The sequence below is a fragment of the Canis lupus genome, chromosome 31, assembly GCF_003254725.2.
Source record: "Canis lupus dingo isolate Sandy chromosome 31, ASM325472v2, whole genome shotgun sequence".
NCBI lineage: Eukaryota > Metazoa > Chordata > Mammalia > Carnivora > Canidae > Canis > Canis lupus.
Window position 1 is genome coordinate 6008753 of NC_064273.1, and position 20244 is coordinate 6028996.

At 37.1% G+C, this 20244-nt stretch overlaps 2 long non-coding RNA genes across 3 annotated transcripts in view; both read right to left on the bottom strand.

The window, feature by feature from the left end:
- The window catches only part of LOC118353053 (uncharacterized), a 51919-nt gene extending 37143 nt beyond the window's left edge, over positions 1 to 14776 (bottom strand). The window contains exons 1-2 of the long non-coding RNA XR_007407687.1: positions 14533 to 14776; positions 13324 to 13401 (exon numbers count right to left, since the gene is read on the bottom strand). This is a non-coding gene — a long non-coding RNA (uncharacterized LOC118353053). The remainder of the gene's footprint in view (positions 1 to 13323; positions 13402 to 14532) is intronic.
- Positions 14777 to 17385: 2609 nt separating this feature from the next.
- The window catches only part of LOC112661561 (uncharacterized), a 90551-nt gene continuing 87692 nt past the window's right edge, over positions 17386 to 20244 (bottom strand). For both annotated transcript variants that reach the window (XR_003137790.3, XR_007407688.1), the window contains one exon: positions 17386 to 17667. This is a non-coding gene — a long non-coding RNA (uncharacterized LOC112661561). The remainder of the gene's footprint in view (positions 17668 to 20244) is intronic.

A 20244-nucleotide genomic window follows, 5' to 3' on the forward strand; every position in this document is an offset into this window, starting at 1 on the left:
CTGAATTATCACCACTAGGATCTAGAGAGACTGACTAGCTCAGTCCTAGCTATCTTATATGACAGAACTAAAACAGGATTTATGAGAGAGGCTTAAATAGTTGAACATGCAATAATTAAAAAACAAAAGACAGTGATCACATGCCTGTAACAAATATAGTAGTACCAACATAAAGTATCAAGAATAAAAAGTGTTAATGTAATTGTTCATGAAGTCAAATACTTGAACCTAAAATAAAGTTGTAATTCAGAGAAGGCAACATTGGAAATAAATCAACCAAAAATCACAACCTCACAGTAATGGTAAAATTTTAAATTAACCATAACTTTCAAAATAAGTTATGAACTTTAGAATAAAAAGGAGAGAGAGATTAAACTGGTACACAAAAGTTCAAAGCAGCTTTATTCATAATAGCCAAATATTGGAAACAGCCCAAAAGTCCATCAACATGTGAATGGATAAATAAATTATTGTATACTTTTGTATAAATAAACTACTGATGCACACAACATAAATAGCTAAAGCATTATGCCAAGTGAAAGCATAATTATATGAAATTCTAGAAAAGGAAAGAAACTATAGAGACAAAGCCTATCAGTAGTCATCAGAAGCAAGAGATCACAGGGATAATTTAGTGATAAGAGGCTGAGTTAAATTATTGAGGTAATAAAAATATTCTATTTATGATATATGACTATATTTTTCAGTATGTACATTCATTTTTCAAAACTCATCAGATCACTCAAAATTGATAAATGTTGTTATATGTAAGTTGTCTTAATAGAGTTTTTTAAAAAGATTTATTTATTTTTTGAGAAAGAGAGTAGGGGGAGGGGCAGAGGGAGAGAGACTCTAAAGCGGATTCCCCACTGAGCATGGAGTGGGGCTTGACCCCACGACCCTGAGATCATGACCTGAGCTGAAATCAAGAGTCCGACACTTAACTGACAGCCACCTAGGTGTCCCAAGTTTATTTAAAAATAAATAAATAAATAAATAAATAAATAAATAAATAACTTTTTTATTTTTGAAAAAAAATTTAAAGAAATTTTTAAAAAGACTAACAATCATTGTGACTAATGAAGAAGGATAAATGACAATACTTTATATTCAGCTTTACTATTCATTAAGACTGGAGTTAGAGAAGCATGGTAATAAGGCAAAGATCACATATTTAAATATAGGCTAATTGTTTTCATCTATTAAAACAAACAAAAGCAAACAATTGTAATCCATTTTGAGAAGTTACACCTAAGGCTTATTAGAGTTTTATGAGTGATACTCTGTACAACTATACACCAACTCTATAGTAAGTAATGATGTGGCCTCTGAGACCATAATGGCTTTTTTCCTTGTTTAATCCTTTCCAGCTGTGTGACCTTGATCACAGTCAGTGACCTTTCTTTGTCACAGATTCATCATCTGTAAAATTGGGATGGCGGTAGTACCTATTTCAGAGGGTTGTAGTTGGAAGGATTGCTTGTGTGTGTGTGTGTGTGTGTGTTTTTCAGTATGGTTTGGTTTTACTTTCCTCGAAACATAGCATAGCAACCCACCACATATCATAATGATGATGATAAACTAAAAATTCCAATTAATAACTATGAAACATGCACTCTGCTAAGCACTTCACATACATTGTGATCTTATTCTTTACCATGCTACTACTACTACTACAATAGTGGATGCTCATACACCATTTCTATGTTCCAGTCACTGTTACATATATTAACTTACTTAATTCTGATAAGAAGACTTTGAAGTACATATATGTTATTATCATCACTAGTTATATCACTATAAGTAATATATATTATATACCTGATAGAAAGTTCTAGTAATTTGCCCAAAGTCACTCAACTTTTAACAAGTTGAGATGTAAACTAATGCAGTATAGACAGAGGCAATATTCAAAATTAATACATTATAGTGGCTCTCAATCCTACATCTGATATTTTTTATGCATTGCTAGTCTTATATTTACATGACCTTCAATTTATTTGCCATGAACTTTCTTATACAATAGTTGAACTAAAGACATGTTCTATTCTGATATTAAGTCCCTTGAGAACATGGCATATGATGTTTATTTTTGTATTCTCACAATTAACACAATGCCATTATATTAAGGTACTTGATAATTAAGGTCTTTAAATTGATTAGCCAATTGTGCTCACATTGCAAAAATATTCCAAAGTAGGGGTTGCCATTGAGATGGATGCTCTCCATAGAGGATAAAGGATTGCATCACGGGGGCAATTAGTGCTGAAAGTTACCACAAGTTATTGAAGTTTGATCAGTAAATCCCAATTTACCAACAGGAGACTCCCCAAAAGTATCACAGTTTAATAGTTGAGACAACATAATAGTGTCAATATTTGAACCAGAAAACCACCTCATTATTTTTGCCATTATAACCAAATTAGACTACTTGGTGATTCAATTAAGTGTTTGATCACTAATGATAATTTCTGAAAAGAGAAAATCTATCTCATGTCTGCCTACCCCAAAGGATCTATACAATGAAAAAGTAACAGTTGAATTAATTCAGATATGATAGATGATTTGAGTCAAAGACTCAAAGGGCAAAATTTTAAATTTATTTAAATATACATGTTGCATAAACTTTTAAGGAAGTAAAACTTTTCCCCATAATTTTCTGACAATTATAATTTTAGACTTATAATTGTTATTTCTAATTAGATACATTATTACTTTATCATGTATACACTTATTGCCAGAAATGTTATCTATAAATACTTGATTGCAATCATCACCTCCTCTAAAGGACTAAATTAAAGAATGGCTATAGAACACCAAGTATCGTTTATAGATACTACCTCTCAAGACTAATATGAGGGTGGAAAATATAAGTGCTTAAACATTACATTAACCTAAATGAGGTCTTGTATAACAATAATTCTTAACTTATAAACTTTACTGCTTTTAAAAGTTCCAACTAAATAATATATTCTTAGTATTGGCATTAGCAATTTATAAGAGATCCAGAGGAACTAGACAGACTTCTATTTTAAGATGGATTTAAAAGTATGTTAGAAGTGTGTGCTGAATGAACCTCCTACAAGCAGAATTTTTTTAATAACATCTCAAAACAGAAATGATGCTTTTTATCCTTTGAAGCACAAAAATTTAACTCACAGCTTCTCTAGACACTAATAGGTTGGCACAGCCAATATGATCTTTTGATCAAAATGAAGGAAGAGCTGTATTTTGGGCTCAGCCATTGGCTGCAGAATGAATTAGACAAAATTCTGATGGTATATGAGCTTTCTTTTCTCTAACTGTATATACAATTAGCAAGGCATACTGAGAACCTTGGGTGAAAGGAAAAAAAATAGGTGCCATTATTCTTATTTCCTGTGTTAATGCACTTACTAGTATGGTAAAATGGAAGGACATTGATTGGGAATCAGTAAGCCTGTGTCCTAGGTCTGGCTAGGTCCTATAGCCTGTGTCCTATATCTGAACTTGTCCTAATAATCTCTCTGAGCATTAGTTTCTTAATATATGAAGTGAATTTATCAGTCCCTGATCTATCTTATAATTATCACTTTTAGGGAATAATTCAGATTAAATTTTGTTTAATTATGTAATTTTCTCCCTATTATATACTTTTGTATTATATACACACATATAAATAGACATACATACATATAGATTTGTATGTTTGCATGCATATGTGTACATATACATTATATGTGTACAAATATGATCAATGTATTTTTTGAAAAGATTTATATATATACATGAATACCTATGTGTTTTATGAAGAGATTTATTTCATTTACTCTACAAAAGTTCATTGGATGCCTTATTTAAGTCTGATTCTGTGTTAGGCTTTACCTACACAGAGAATAAAAACTCTAGCTTTAGGAGATACTACTATTCTAGTTAAGTTAGAACATTTAAACAAATAAGAAAGACCAAAATGTTTCAAGATCTATGACAGAATTATGTATAGACTAAAGAAAGGCACAAGAGAAAAAACTAAATTTACCATTTGACAGGTCTGTGCTGGACACCATCCAAGACCTTTGTAAACCTAAACCATGGTTGTGAAAAGGACCTTGTAACAAGACTGTCTTATCTGTACAGCCAACACACAAAATAGAGACTCCAGTTTACTATAACCCACATCTAATGATCGTCCACTTTCCTTTATCTCTTCACTGAATCTAGAAACTACTTTCATCTTAATTACTTGTAGCATATATTTGTTTATACATTTATTTTTCCCAATTCCCACTTGCTAGACACAGAGACTTCCTCATTCATCATCAGCACCTCGCAGAATGTATGAGTGATGAATAAATGAACAAATATTATTTCTGACTACAGAAATCCAAAGACACGACAGGAACAATTAAGATAGGAATCCTCGATATGTAATTCTTAACATGGTATTAATCAACTAAGAGAAATACTTTGTGCTTAAAAAGTTTCCCAAACCTGTTAGAAAAACTAAGCCTCTCTCACACTTGTGTGTGCACATGTCTGTGTAGGTGTATGTGTGTGTACTTGTGCATGCATGCATAAATGACAGGTTAATTTTAAAATGGTAAACTGGAAAAGAATATGGGCTTTGAAGTCAAATAGAATGGGAGCTGGAGTCCAGGTGATATACCTTGAATGAGAGAGCTCTCAGAACTCGTTTTATCTTGGAATTTAATGAAACCAAAATTGGAAATCAGAGGCTTTTGTTCTTGTCTCAATTATAGGGCTTATCCAGGACAATGCAAGACTCTTGAAATATTGCCCATTTCCATAGAAATAATTTACTTTTCATTAAATTTTATAAATGAAGGCCTTTACCACTATTTTTCTCCAATTGCTGGCCTTTGGACTTTTTAACTGCCAAAGCAAAGGTAGCAGTAAATTTGACTGCAATACTCCCATATCCCTAATTGGAGCTCTTTGTAACTTTAAAACTTCACATAACAAAATGAGCATGACTTCTTATTAGAAAGTATGGTTGTGCAATGAAGAAATAAAGGGGCAGTCTTATTCTCAAACTAGTATTGGTGATATGTTCACATATACATGTGCCAAGGGAAGCACTATCTCAGAGAATTAAATGAGTTCAAAATGTTAAAATTGCAAGGAATATTATTTAATTCCACCCAGATATCTAAGAATTTCCTTGATAATACTATTTAGGTTGGTCACATCCTTTTTTGGAATTTTTCCAGCTCTTAATGTCTATATTCTTTTGTGAATGAGCCTTAAAATGATAATCAATTGCTCCTCACAATCCCAGGGCAGCTCTTCCCATGGGTCCTGTCCCCATGCTTTAATGAAAACATATAATAAATGAGCTTTGGGTACGCAGCTATGCAGCTTGTCTCTATAAACAGACTGTAAATGCTTTGAGGGAAAGTGCCACAAAACACCCCATATACAGGATAGTTCTTACATCCAAACATTTGCTGATAATGATGTTGAGTCACATTGAAAAAAAAAATCTCACAAATTTTCCTCTCAAAATTAGTTTCCTCTCAACCAAATTTGCCTTAGTATCCCCAAAGCACTGCACTATATATTTGGAACACAAAGAGATAGAATACATATTTCTTTCTCTAAAGAAAACATAATTTAGTTAGGAAGATGGAAAACTTCATAAAAAAGTAGACTCACAGTAAAATCTAATTGTGAAGTGAGGGCTTAAAAAGAAAATTAAACCTAAAAAGGAAAATTTGTATTAAAAAGATATATGTGGAATTTAAGAATATGGACTTTTTCTTTTTATAACTTAGAAATTTGCACATGGGATATTTTAGTTTCACTGAGTCCTTAGCTAAGAAGAGTGTTTTCTGATATCAAAAGGGAAATTTTCACTCATTCAGTTTAGAACAGAACATTAAAAGACAAATTGATCTTAGAGACAGGAATTCACCAACTATCAGATCTGATAAATTACTCTACCTCCAGATACAATAATTAATCTTATTTTTGTAAATCTCATAGGAATAGAATTATTAATATTTTATTTAAAATATATAAGGTATTCAAATATAATCTTAATAACTGAAATCTAGTTACTTGTGACTCTCTGCCACTCTAAAAGTTAACATGTTAGTAAAAAATGTACATGACCATGAAATTTAAATTATGAAGTTCTAATCTTAGTTCCTAAGAGGTTTAGCAACTATGTCCTAGATCCATATTTCAAATTCTATTCTTTTACCAGAATTATAAACTGAATGGCTGCCAATAATATAACAATGCCTGTTAAAGAGATTCCTGAAAATGTATGGAAGATTCATGGATAGAACTAACCTTAGCTAAACTGTGAGGTTATTGTTCTCCAGGCCTCTAGCCTCTCCTATTCTTTTTTTTTTTTTAAGACTTTATTTGTTTATTCATGAGAGACACAGAGAGAGACCGAGAGAGGCAGAGGGAGAAGCAGGTTCCTTGCACAGAGCCCGATGTGGCACTTGAACCTGGGACTCTGGGATCACGCCCTGAGCCGAAGGCAGACACTCAACTGCTGAGCCACCCAGGCACCCAAGTGGCCTCTCCTATTCTTATATGTTCCTCCTCCCAGAAAATTTTCCTCTCCAGTGTAATTTGTATTATTTCCCCATCAGAAACAGATATGACTGAGGAAGGAGCAGATAATTAGTTTGACCAGAACTATGGATACCAAATTGAGGAATTTGAACTTATCCTAGAGTCCAATTGATTTTTAAACTTTAGTGTATTGACATCCTATTATATCAGTATTGGTTAATAATAACAATGAATTAAAGTCACAAATTATTCTTCAAAAAAAAAAAAAAAAAAAGCTTACCCTTCTACTTTCTCTTTTAGACCCTTGCATTTTAACACGCTTTTTTGAGTGAGTGGGAAGAAAACCAGCAGAGCAAATAGCTAATGAGACTGAAGCTAATTGTTCCCAAGCTAGTTTGTCTTCCCTATGAATATGTACATTAAGACATTTTTTTTTAAATGATAAGTACTCCTTGAGGAAATAGGAGACCAACTATTTATTTCGACACTGAAGAAATGTTAACAGATTTTCATTAAAAGATAACCTGTCAGGATGCTGGCATGGCTCAGTTGGTTAAGGGGCTGGACTCTTGGTTTCAGCTCAGGTCATGACCTCAGGGTTGTGAGATGGAGCCCCAGGTTGGGCTCCACGTTCAGGGGGTGTCTGCTTGAGATTCTCCCTCTCCCTCTGCTCTGCCTCTGCCCTTCCCCTGCTTGTGCTCTTGCACTCCCTATCTCTCTAAAAATAGGTAAATAAACTCTATTTTTAAAAATCTGTCTACACAGTGGAAGGTCCATGAGAGGAAAGCAACATTGAAGTACAGAAAGTGATGGAAAAAGAAGGGACTGTCAAACTCCAGTTGAAAGATGGAAGGTCTGATCTGATCTACAGTGTGAATAAAAACTGACAGATTCAAAACCAGATTCACTTGTCATTTTTCTAAGCTCTAGATCAATCCTGAAAATAACTTCAAAAAAAAAAAAACAAAATAATACAAGTTTCATAAGTAACTATTTGTACAGACGTTATTTACTGACCAAAGATTGCACAGAACCACTTTTTTGAAACTGTTCTTTGCAGCTCGAGCCTTATCCATCTCTTTGCTACTATTTCAATAACATAACATCGTCTTTTGTCTGAGGCTTTGATCTCTAAAGCAAAAAACTAGAAACTCAGTTTTCTGCTGAGGCAAGGCAGCTAATTAATAGAATCAAAGTGTGTTACTGCCCAAACTGATTCCAATAAACGAAATCTATTTGAGTCAGAAAAAAGTTGATGTTTGACGGATCATGGCAGAGAAATTTCAGTTGATTTCAAGTTTACAACCAAAGCAACATGGCAGCACTAGTAAATATTTAGGTTTCCACGAATAGATGATGTCTACCTACTAATGTCTGCATTTAAGATTCAGGCAAATAGAGACCCTGGAAGCCTTTGTCAAGGGAGGCAGCCAGCCAGCCTTCCACAATATGGTATATCTTCTATTTGAACCATTAGATAGTGGCGGCCTGGTCTCCATTCTAATGAAAAACTTACATTGGTCTAAGATATAATTCTGTATTTCTAATAAATGAAGGTAGTCTTAAAATAGTTACTATGTATTGCTATGATTGGTCTTTTAATTATTGGTTTTTCATTGAATAATTGGCCTTTTAGGTACGATCATAAATAGGTGAACTTTTTTGCTTATTACATTTTAAGATAAAGCTGAAGGACTTGGTGAGGTTTTTATTCAACTGCTCTCTCTGAGTTTTAAAATCATATTTTAACTTTAAAGAATAATAAGTTTCTGTCCTCTGGTGACAAATTTGATTACTTAGCAAAATGACAGATATGTCTCATTTTTAATCAGTTATGACTCATGGGGCAAACTGAAAACAAAACTGTATCTTTTCATGCCACTATTTTTTCTTTGCTATTGGGATTAGTTTTCACTTGATACTGGATGAAACATTTGAAGTTCTCATGATTCTTTTGTTAGTTCTAGATAATTGTAGGTTATACAGTCTATATCACAATCACAGTCTTGTGTCAGAAATCACACTGTTCAGTCCCCAGTGATCAAAACTCTGACTTTGGTATATCCTATCTTCTCTCTTCAGCCAGAGCCTGACTATCAACTGGCCATATGGAGGTTAGAGTGTAACTGGTCTTTGTGTCTCACTCATCTCATCCTATACTCACCTGTTCCTGTAAATGCCACACCTAAGTTGATACACGTGGAGGCCAAATGGGGGAAGGGAAGTTCCCCTTGTAAAGGTTTACAAGGGAAGTTCTTACTTTGACAGGTAGCATCACAAGATGACATTGCAGGAACTTGGCCTGGCATATGTTTAAAGCTTCTGTGGACTTTTTGGAGGCAAGCCACCTCTGGCTACAATGCCTGTGACTACTCATGCAATAGCTTTTCTTCAGGTGCCTGCATCTCCCATATCCCAAATCCCTCAGGTGTCTACTTTATACAGAGACTAGCAGTTAAAGTCCTATTGCCTATCCTGGAATTACAACTGAACAGAACTCAAAACAACTTCCAGGATGGCTCCACCCTTGTCATCTACATCTGATCTACAGGAAAAGCTCATGAATTTTTTCTCTTCTCCTAGTAAGAATGCAGTTATTTCACAAATGAACCCTCTTCTTTCTCTCAACCCCAACCACCTCAGAAAGCCATGACCTGAAGAATGTCAGGGCATTCGTCAGATGGCAGACCAAAGGATCCCTCAAATTGTGAGGGCATATCCAAGCTCTCCAAACACTTCCACTGAAGCTCCTCATTCTAGGTTTCGGGTAGAGAAAGGAGAAGTTCCACTCCTTATCCATGCAATGGGTGGTGGGACGAAGAATACAGAATTAGCTCTTAAAGAAAATCTCTACACAAATATTCTCTCCTTACTCTGCTTTCTTTTTCAATCCTTTCATTATGGGTTTTAGAGCCTTCTAGCCAGATATTTTTCTTGGATGGTTTGCATTTCAATCTGGCATCTCACTTTAGAATTTTATATCTGTGGAATCACAGTGCTTCCAATTTTCACGTGCTATTATGTTAATATTGGTCATCTTGATAATAACATACCAGTTAAATTTCTGTTAAATAACAAATGAAAACAAAGATCCTCCTTTATTATACAAACTGTTCTCCTTCAAATTTTACTTGTACTATAAGTCCTTTTGTAAAGAAATGCATACACATTTGAAGCATGCATTCTGTAGTTTTATTCAGATTTAAGAAAGATGTATCTTTTATACTCTCTGCTTCCCTTCATACAAACCAGAAATCTATATGCAGATGCTAGATTTACAGACTCTCTTAGGATGACAGATCAATAAAGAACCCCATTGAAAAATGCTTGCCTGGAGGAGGAGAATATAAACTTTTTTCTTAATCTCTATAAGGCTTTGCTCCCAGGACCAAGCACTTCTCGTCTGGTGTTAATAGTACTGAATTTTCTTACTGCTTTTTCATGTCAAAGGCACTCTTCAAATATGTACTTAATTAAGCTTCTCTCTTAACAGAGGTGGCCCTGTTCTCATCCCCTAGCCTCCCTTTTCTATCTCCTGTGTGGAGAGTTCTCTTTGAAGTCATGCAGGAGAGATGTGTAGGGATGAAGGGATGAGAACAGAGCCAAGGGCGCTTGTAATGAACTTTTGATGGAAAAGAAGTTTAGATTAATGTAGCTCTTCTAGCTACCCTTTATTTAGAATTCTTCTAAGTGGAAATACTAAATTACAGAAAGATAATGAGTCAGATTTTATATTAGCTTTGAAAGTCTTGCCCTCTAAATACATTTGTGGACATCCTATGGATTTCTGAGGATTTAGAACTCGGCAGATTTCCAGTTTTATAGGACTTACTTATTTTGTATTTATGTTTATCTCTTATGATTGTCTTGAAGTTCACAGCTGGAACTTGATTTATTAAAAGTTATCTGTTTGTCTGAATACTGCTCCTTAGATTGATTCTTGAAGGAGGTCCATGATGATTTGTAACTATGCATATTATCCGTAACTACACTTTTGGAAATAGATGTTGATGATTTGAGAAAGTGTTTTCTAACTGCTTATAATACAGAAGCAATTTCAATAGTAGAATTAAATCTAATGTTATTATACAGTAGCTGCCAAATAATTCATTTTAATTTCTTATCTGTGGTTATCTCAGTCATTTCCCAGAAAATTATTTTCTTAGATTGCTTATTTAAAGGTTTACAAGAAGATACAGCAAATATATACAGCATAAATAACTTAATGGTCATAAGGTTCATAATTATAGTAACTTTTTCTTCATTGTATTCTTGTGCAGGCATGCTGAATCTTCTTTGGGACATTAAATTTCATAGATTGGCTCATGTTGTATTATGGCAAATATTATTTTGATTTTTTTGTGCATTTCAGGCAGGATAGAGGTAAAGTAAGAGCCATCTTGCATGCTTGATTTCCAATTTACCTGAACTTATTAAAAGAACTATTGGAAATCATTTTTTTTAATCCTTATATTGTTTTCTAGGTCACAAATACTGTACTCAGCAGTGTAATTGTCCTTACTAGTTTCTGCAAGATACTGATTGCATTTCTTGTGATATGTTAATAGGTTTATGATTAGAAGTGTTAAAGTTCAGGTTTTTGGAGTTTTTATGGAAAAATAGTTTGCATATCTCCAATATCTTTCAACAATTCCTAATATGCATTAATCAAGAAGACACCTCAGATTTTCTACCTTTTGCTAAATTACTGCTATTTAATTATATTTATATCTATTAGATTTTTCATCTAAATTCAGACCTCTTCAACCTATTATGCAATCAGTACAGCCATTTTTTGTACATGAAATTAAAAATGAAGTTGCAATGAACAAGATTTTATTAAGTTTTATTTATTTATGGGACATATGTGTGGCCCAGTCAGTTAAGTGGCTGACTCTTGATTTCAGCGCAGGTCCTGATCCTAGGGTCCTGGGATCCAGTCTCGCCTGGGTCTCCCTGTCCAGCAGAAAGTCTGTTTGTCTCCCTCTCTGCCTGCTCCTCTCCCTGCCCACTCATGCGCACATGCACTCTCTCCCTCTCTCAAATAAATAAGCAAATCTTTTAAAATTTTTTGTTTTTATTTTACTAGTTAGTTAAAGGCAGTTGCATACCAATCATACCTATCAAACCTCATAAAATAATACTTCATAATGACTGGATTTTGCATGAAAAATAATATTAAAAAATAAACTGCTGAACAAGATCCTTTGTTTAAATATCATCATCTAAAATGAATTTTTTTTTTGGATTTTATTTATTTATTTGAGAGACAGAGCAAGTGAGAGAAAACAGGAGGAAGGTGAAAGGTAGAGGGAGAAGCTGACTCCCCTCTGAGCAGGGAACCCAACCCAGGACTCAATCCCAGGACCCCGAGATCATACCCTAGCCTAAATGCAGACGCTTGACTGACTGAGCCACTCAGGAGCCCCTAAAATTAAAAATTTTAGATGTTAACTCTTTGCCAGCAGTTATAAACCCTGTATACCTGATTCACACAACATCCAATATTAAACAAACTAAAGTTCTGTATATTTTAATTTAGGCTCTCTGTAGAACTATTGATTCTTTTGATCTGTACTTTTATAACACTCATATGCTTGTTATTGTTATACAATAATTAGATAAATATCACATACATAACATCAACATTGAATGTGAATCCCCTCAAAGACTTAGCACCTTTTGTTCTTCCTAGGCTCTTCAGCCAGTTCTCTAATGCCTGCCTTTACTTACCATCTAGATCTCGGCTTCGTATGACGTTTCCAGAGAGGAATTTGGGGGCATCCTATCTGAAGAACCTTCCTCCTGAGTCACTCCCTATTATAGCAGCCTGCTTTTTATCTCCTTCATAGTATTTATCAATATCTGAATATATTTATTTGTTTACTCATATATTTTGTTTTTGCCAGTTGAAATGCAAGCTCCATGAGGGCAGCAACTTTGTCTCTTTCATTAAACATTGAATCTCATCATAGAATAGTGCCTGTCTCAAGGTAAACTCTCAGTAAATATCTGTTCATTCATTCACTTAATATACATCTGCTGAATAAATGCATACATCATTAAATGAACCTCCTATCAGTTCACTTAAAGTCAAGGAAGAGATCATCCATACAACTGCCCAAAGCCAGGTGGACTTGAGAGATGATGTTAAGATTTTGAAGCCTGGTGGTCATGTAGAGTAGTATAAATGCAGCAAAGATCATGAAAAGTGTCAAGTGTCACTGGTAGAGAGCAGTGCTTTGTAAAACTAAGGAATTCCCAGTATCCTATAAAATGGAATTCGCATCTACACAGCACCTGATGATTGATTGTTCAATGTCCTAAATATTTTCACTCCAATTCGGCCTGAAATTCTCTCCAACAGTTACTCCAAAGTGGGATATTGTTTTTATATGGCTACTATTTAAGTGAATATATTACCTCCAAAATGATTCACCTTTCAGTAGATAAAATTAAATGTTCGGAGGGTCGTTTTCAAAGGAAAGATGTTCTATATCTAGAACAATGAGTTATAGTTTGGTTTCATTTGGGACTACGGTGAGTTAAAACTGTTGCTGGGCCCAACTGTATTAGTTAGGGAGACGCCGAAGCTGCTCTAGTAAGATAGTCCATGATACAGAGGCTTCAAAATACAAATGTAAATTTTACTCTTATTAGAATCCCAAAAGTGATGCTACTGCAACTCATGGGAAGGGGAAAGTATAAAGAATTCACATAGCCAATATTTCAAGGCCCATAGCTGAAAGCATCCCTTTCACTTCTAGTAACACTAAATTTGTGAAAATGTACCTGAAGGACCGCATCTGGCTATGAGGGAGTCCAAGAAATACAGTCTCTGGATGAGCAACCACAGGCCCAGCAACAAATCTACAATGGAAGAATGGGAGAAATATTTTTTTGACAGCTTGCTATTTCTACCGTCAGCTAAAGGGAGCATGGGAATGGTGGCCCATGAGGAAAGTATCAGATGATTACTAAGGGCATGTCAAAATTAGAGACAAACGCACAAACAAACAAAAAATCAGAAGTTTTCAGTAACATAATGCACTACTGATGCCAATTTTATATTTGGCTTCTATCAATATTGAAATGGCAACTTATGCAGTGGTTACCTACTTAAAGCCTTTTTGTAACTACATCAGAGAATTAAATTGAGAAGCCCTGCCACAATGTCATGTACAAAAAAGCCTTTTTGTTTGTTCTATATAAAGGAGGTATAAGGCAAGGCATCCTAGAGCAAAAAGTCAGCTCCCATATGTGAAGTGTGTTCCTTAATAAATACCATGTCAGGAACTGTCATATTTTAAGTCTACTTCTAAATATAACTTTCTATTACTCTACAAATTCAGTGGCACTTGATTTTTTAAAAAATGTAGGGGCCTAGCACCCTCTGATTTTTTCCTGTGACCCTCTCTTAGCTCTTCGAATTAAAATATTTAGTCATTTGAATTTTTTTATTCAATTACTTCTGCCTTTATAATTGTATTTAAAACCACAGGGAAGTGCTAAATTAGAGTTTATGTATTTTTACAGATATTTGCCCTCCTACCATCATCTACAAGCTAGCTCTATTACAGGCACAGAATTAGAAATATATATATTGGATGATTTAGGAATCGTGCCTTTAGTGAAATCATGGTCACGGTCTTTTTAGTGGGGAAAGCACAGAAGGTGTACTTGTCTAACATGCCAACTGAAGAAAAGAGAAGTTCTCTAGTTAGCAATCCCAACTATACTTTAAAGTTCCTAAAATTAGATTTCTTATTCTTGACCATCTCTATTTTGTATTAGACAAAAATAAATCTTGAAACATATCTATATTGTGTCACTTTCCCTATTATAAGTTTTTTTTATAATATGTCAATGTTTAAACAGCACGTAGTATGCAGGCTAATTGTCAGGGGGCCAAGTAGAATACACTTCCGCAGCAGATGGATGGGGCATAAAGCACAGAATCAAAGTACACCGAAAGCTTATGCTTCCACCGTGGAAACTTACATTCTTCATGCGAAAGGCGGTCGTCGCGGCGAAGGGCACTGGCAGTGGACGGAGCGCATCTCCGCACCTTCGCAGGGAGGGTCCTGGGCCGGCGCGGGGGACCGTGCACCTGCGGGCCGCGAGCGCAGGGCCGGATCCAGGCCACGCTGGGCGCGCTCGGCGGGCAGCAGGCACCGCGGCCACGGCGCCCCGAGGCTGAAGCGGACTGTGCTGTGGACCCGGACCTCGAGTCGGCCTCCGTGCACTTGGGGCCACGCCTCCGGCTCCGGCCAGAGGGGTGCGGGGGCCCCGGGCCAGGGCGCGCGCAGCGGGGCGGGAGGAGGCGGGAGGCCGCCCGCCCGGGGACCCTCCGCAGCAGCAGGACCCGGCGGGGGGTGGGGGGGATGCGGCCCGGCAGCCGGTGCGCACGTTCAGCGCGGAGCCCTGGCCCTGGGGCGGGACCCTGCTCGGGCCGCTCCGCCGACCGCGTGGGTGAAGGAGGCGCTGGCGCTGCGGCCTCCGCCCGCCCGTGGCACCACCCGCCCGCGCTCCCCGCCGCGCCCCCGGGCCAGCCCGCCGCTGCCCCGCGTGGCCCCTCCGCCCGCTCAGGGCCGCCCTCCCGGAGCGTGTCTGCCGCCCGCGCTCTTTGTCCTGCGGCGACGCCCCGTGGTACCGATGCCACCGATGCGGCGTACACGTGGGGGGGGGGGAGTCAATCTTCTTGAAAATGGTTCTCATGGCAAGTAAACTCTCCCCAAAAGAAATAAAAAATAAAGAAGGATCAGTTCAGAGGAGCCCTGCAAAGGCCATCAGCGGACTCTGGACCCTACGCCGGAGTCGCTCCTACGCAGCCGTGCTCGGGGCGCCCTCGGCTCAGCTCGGGACCCCCGGGCCCTGGAACCCAGTCCACATCGGCTCGCTGCAGGGAGCCTGCTTCTGCCTCTGCCTGTGCCTCCGCCTCTCATGAATAAGGAAATAAAATACTTGAATATTTAGAGAGACATCCCGGTAGACATCTCTTCAACATTTTCCTATCTTAAAATTTTCCACATCCTCAACACCTAGCACTCTATTTCTCCTCTATGTCTTGGTTCCAGATATGCCTTACAGGATAATTTTAAGTTCAGTCCCAAACCATGACAGTGACAGACAAAAGCACTATGACATCATGGGTTCATTCAGAAATACATAACTAACATGACTGTTAATGTCAAAATTGTCTCCAAAGAAAGACAAGATGACATGAGCCTGCCTCATTTTGACCCAAAATATTTGCTGAAGGTAAAAAGGAAAACAAAAAACATGATTGTCACGTTAATAACATACTGAAAATGCTACAGTTAGAAAAACCAACTCTGTTGTCCCTGAGTAAATCGTGGAACCTAGAACAGCCTAATGACAGATTTTTGTTATTAACAGAATGGGAGTGAAGCCTTTAAAGTTCTACTTAGCTTCCTCTATAAGAAGTGCCTGTCTAAATCCAGAAACCACATGGAAACAGATGCCTTGAAATGTTCCAGCCTATTTGACCATATAAATGTATATGGATGCTCCTCTGTCACCAGGACCCACCAGGTAAACAACTGGTAGTTTACAGACTGTATCATCCATTTCCACCTGGAGAAAAAGGTCTCCTGGCCATTTTCAGATAGTCTCTTACATAAGGTACTAAAATATTCCCTATAAAATAAGTTAACACACATATCAAAATGCTCGTTTATTTCCATGGAGAAAAGTAAATCCTCTGGATTTTGTGACTAAGAATCTCATGTTTCCTAGAGCATCTTTATTGTTCCCACTTCTAAGTATTTTTTCTCATCCTCACTTCCCCACCCCTCCCTCAACAGTTAAGACTAAAAACCTGAAGCACATTTTTTATTCTGGCCTTCATCTTGGAAGACCATTTCTTTGCACCAAGCTGATAATTAAAAGTTTTGGGATATTTTCTGGTTGGCATACTGGGTGATTACATTGAACTGTGTTTCCACAGCCTTCTTTTGTAGTTCTCTATTGCTATGCATCTTTTTTTTTTTTTTTTTTTTTAATGTTTGTCTGAATTGAACTATATTTACCATCTGCTGTTTTGGGCTCTCAAATGATCTGAAACCTTTGAATTTTGTTAAATCATTCCTCATTATTGCTTTTTTTAGTAGTATCTATAAAGTCTATCTATTTCCTTCCTAAGGATTTCCTTATCTCTATCATTTACATAATCTAGTCACTAAAATAGTGAGGCACCAAACAACGAGTTTCAAATGGAAAATCCTCAGCTACACTACAATTGATCCTCTATTTTGAAGGAAGCTTTCTCTATCACTTTGCCATATTCTGTGCTTTGTATTTATTCACAGGATGCTGATAGGAAGTCCTTGAATGACATTTTGATTGTTTCAGTGTATTAGATCCTTTGAATTTGTTTTAGCCGTTGTCCTACAATTACTTTTCTCCCACATGTCTTTTCTTTTATTGAGGGTAGGTTTTCCTAACTCGTTTTTGAAATAAATTCAAGATTTGGTAGAAATAAAGTTTTGTTATGTTTTGCTTTTGTAGTTTGTTTGTTTTTAGTAATGGGCATGATATTGCCCTGAAAAGGGGCAGAAAAGAAGAAAGCTGTTCTGATCTGAACTTTTGAGGGCAACTCAACAACACTCTTTTTTTCTCACTTTTATCTCAACACATGCAAGGATTCAGAACCTTTCTGCTGCCCACTGGTGTCCATAGGCAATCACAGGTGTAAAGGTAACACACCTTTGTGATAACACACCCAGTGATATCCCAGGTAACATAATCTATTTCCATTTACAGAGGCTTTTGCTCTAATCATTCACTCCTTCGTTCTTTCATTGATTTATTTTATTTATGTCTTTCGTTTTCAATTACTACACGACAAATTACCCCAAAGTTGATGGCTCAAAACAGTAACAATTTATTATTTCTCACAATTCTGTGGATTGACTGGAATCATCTAGGCTGTTTTTTCTGCTCCATCTGGTTTGGGTCACTCATGAAGCTTCATTCTGCCAGGGACTTTGCTGGAATTGGAATCTCCCGGATGACCTCATTCTCATATTTACTGAGATGATTGGAATAGTTTAGGAGTGCTGAGCTCACCTCTCCAGAAGAGTAATAAGATGTCTTACACAGTGGTTCAGGGTTCTAAGAAAGCAAAAGAGAAACTGCAGGCCCATTAAAGGATAGGTCCAAAACCGGCACAGCATTATTTCTTCTGTACCCTGTTAACTGGAGGTAACAAATCCAGCCGAGATTCAAGAAGGTAATAGATTCCACTTCTTGATGAGAGGAGTGGCAAGTCTAGGCTTGGGAGGAATTTTTTTTCCTAGCCAAAATTCACATTCCTAACATATGCAAAATGCATTCATCTCCAAATAAGAGCCCCAAAGTTTTATTCAACCGTGGCATCAGATGGCTCAAAGTACAAGATTTCATCATTTAAATTAGGTCCAAATATGGATGAGGCTTATCAGATACAACACCTTTTAACCTTAAAAACCTTTGAACTTAAAAATACAAGTTATCTGACCATTGCACAACCAACATGCACTGGTGAGACAGGGATGACACAACTATAACAGACACTTCTATTCACAAAAGAAAAGAACGGAAATCATAGTCCTGAGTTCATAGCAATTTCAAAACTACAGCTGGGCAAACAAGGAAAGAAGGAAAGAATGAGCAAGCAGAGATGAAAGAGGCAAGAAAAGGGAAGGAAGGGAAAGAAAAAGAAGAGGGGAGGAGAGAAATGAGAAATGAATAGAGTAAAATAGACTAAAAACATGTTTTCAGATCTCCCAATCTCACTAGGAGCAGAGAACATTTCTTGATTAGTCCCAGATTTGCTCTCTGACAATGGTACCTTAATCCATTATTCTCAGCTGGCTTCACTCTCTGGTGACTTGGCACCTCCCTCTGAAATACTTTACCTTTCCCCCCCCAAAAAAGTCCATATTTTAATCTGAGAAGTTCTCTCAGCCTGCTTTCTGCTTATAGAAATTTGGAGCCTACAGCCCTTTTTCAGCTTAAAATATCCTTTTTGGGTCTGACTACATGGTATGCTTTCTAGTTAAAGCCTCTTAAAAACTTTGTGAGTTTTCTATAAATAGTTTTGGATTGGGGTGTGTGGGTGGCTCAATCAGTGGAGCATCCTACTCTTGGTTTGGGCTCAGATCATGATCTCATGGATTGTGGGATCAAGCCCCCTGTCAGGCTTCATGTAGGGTAGTCCTCTTGAATTCTCTCCCTCTGCCCCTCACCCTGCCTCTCTCTCTAAAATTAATAAATCAATTTAAAAAAATTGAGTCTCACTCCATGCCCCCAAAGTCTTATGGTTTCAGGTTTTGTTATGTTAGCACCTACTCTCAGATACTAATTTCTGTATCACTCAACATTCGATAAGGTGAGCAGAAGAATTACACCTCACACAAATATAGGGAACACACTGTGGGACTTCTCAGCCTTCAGCATTGCTTAATCTCTCTTTCTCTCTCTCTCTCCAAAGTCTATAAAAGTGTACAATGCAACCATTGAGCAGGAAAACATAGGTTTGCATGCAGGCCTGGTAACTGTGTGAACCTTGGCAGTTCACTTGATCACACTTAGAATCTATTTCCTCATCTAAAAAATACAAAAAATATAATGCCTGGCTTTCAGTATTGAGATGACATTTATATCATACACTTGGTTCATAAGCCCTCAATAAATGTTTTTTAGAACTAATAAATTCAACCACCCTCCTAATAAGGAGGCAGAGGCCTGAGGTCCTAAAAGCATCAACATAAATGTTTCTGCAAAAAATATTTCCTGATATAATTCATAGCAAATTTGACATCTGATACCAAGTAGTACTGATGATTGTAGAACCCCAAATGTTGAATCCTCAGGCTCCTAACCAAGGCAGTAGTTGTTCCTTCCCTTCCCAATACAAGACAGATCTGAGGGGACATCCCAGCTTTAGAGCTTCCATGAGACTCACTGAGGCGTCTATTAGGACTATTTTCTAGTTCAACTTGTCCTTCTGTCCAGTCTTGCTTATTCTTTCTTCAATGACTATTTAACCAGAGCACATCGTCCAATAAAATCACTCCATTAAAATTCTGCATCTCAAAGTCCTTTCCCAGAACAATCAGCCTGTGTCTGATGTTACTTTATAAAGTATTGGGGGTGCAGAGAGAGGAGAGAATGGGAGTGGGGGAGTCTTCCAACTTCAGATAAGTCAAGTATATATCTATAGAACTTTGCAGAGAATGCTCAAGACAAAGATATAGCATGTGGCATTTACAAAATAGTTTGCTTGGAGCAATGTTTAGATTAGACTACCCTATGGTAGAAATGGGTATCATTAATAACATAGAGATTAAAAACCAGATTGAGTCTCACGCCTCTGCTTCCGCTCTTTCTATGTCCATACCCAGGGACTCTGCCATCCTAATTCACTTCCACTTCATCTTGGACCAAAATTGGAACCGGCAGTGGCATGTTACAGCAGACATAAGACAGCGTGGACGCTGGCCCCCACCCAAGCACCCCCACCGGAATAGAAAATGAGATGTTTCTCAAGGTGCTGCAGACTGGTTAAAAGCAAAGATTGTGCCGATGGTGCAGTGAAATGTACGTCTAGCCAAGAACCAAAGCCAACGTGCTGAGCAAGATGTTTATCTATAGAAAGTAAACACTATTATTCTCTGAGACATCCATCTGCCCAGATATTTCATTAGT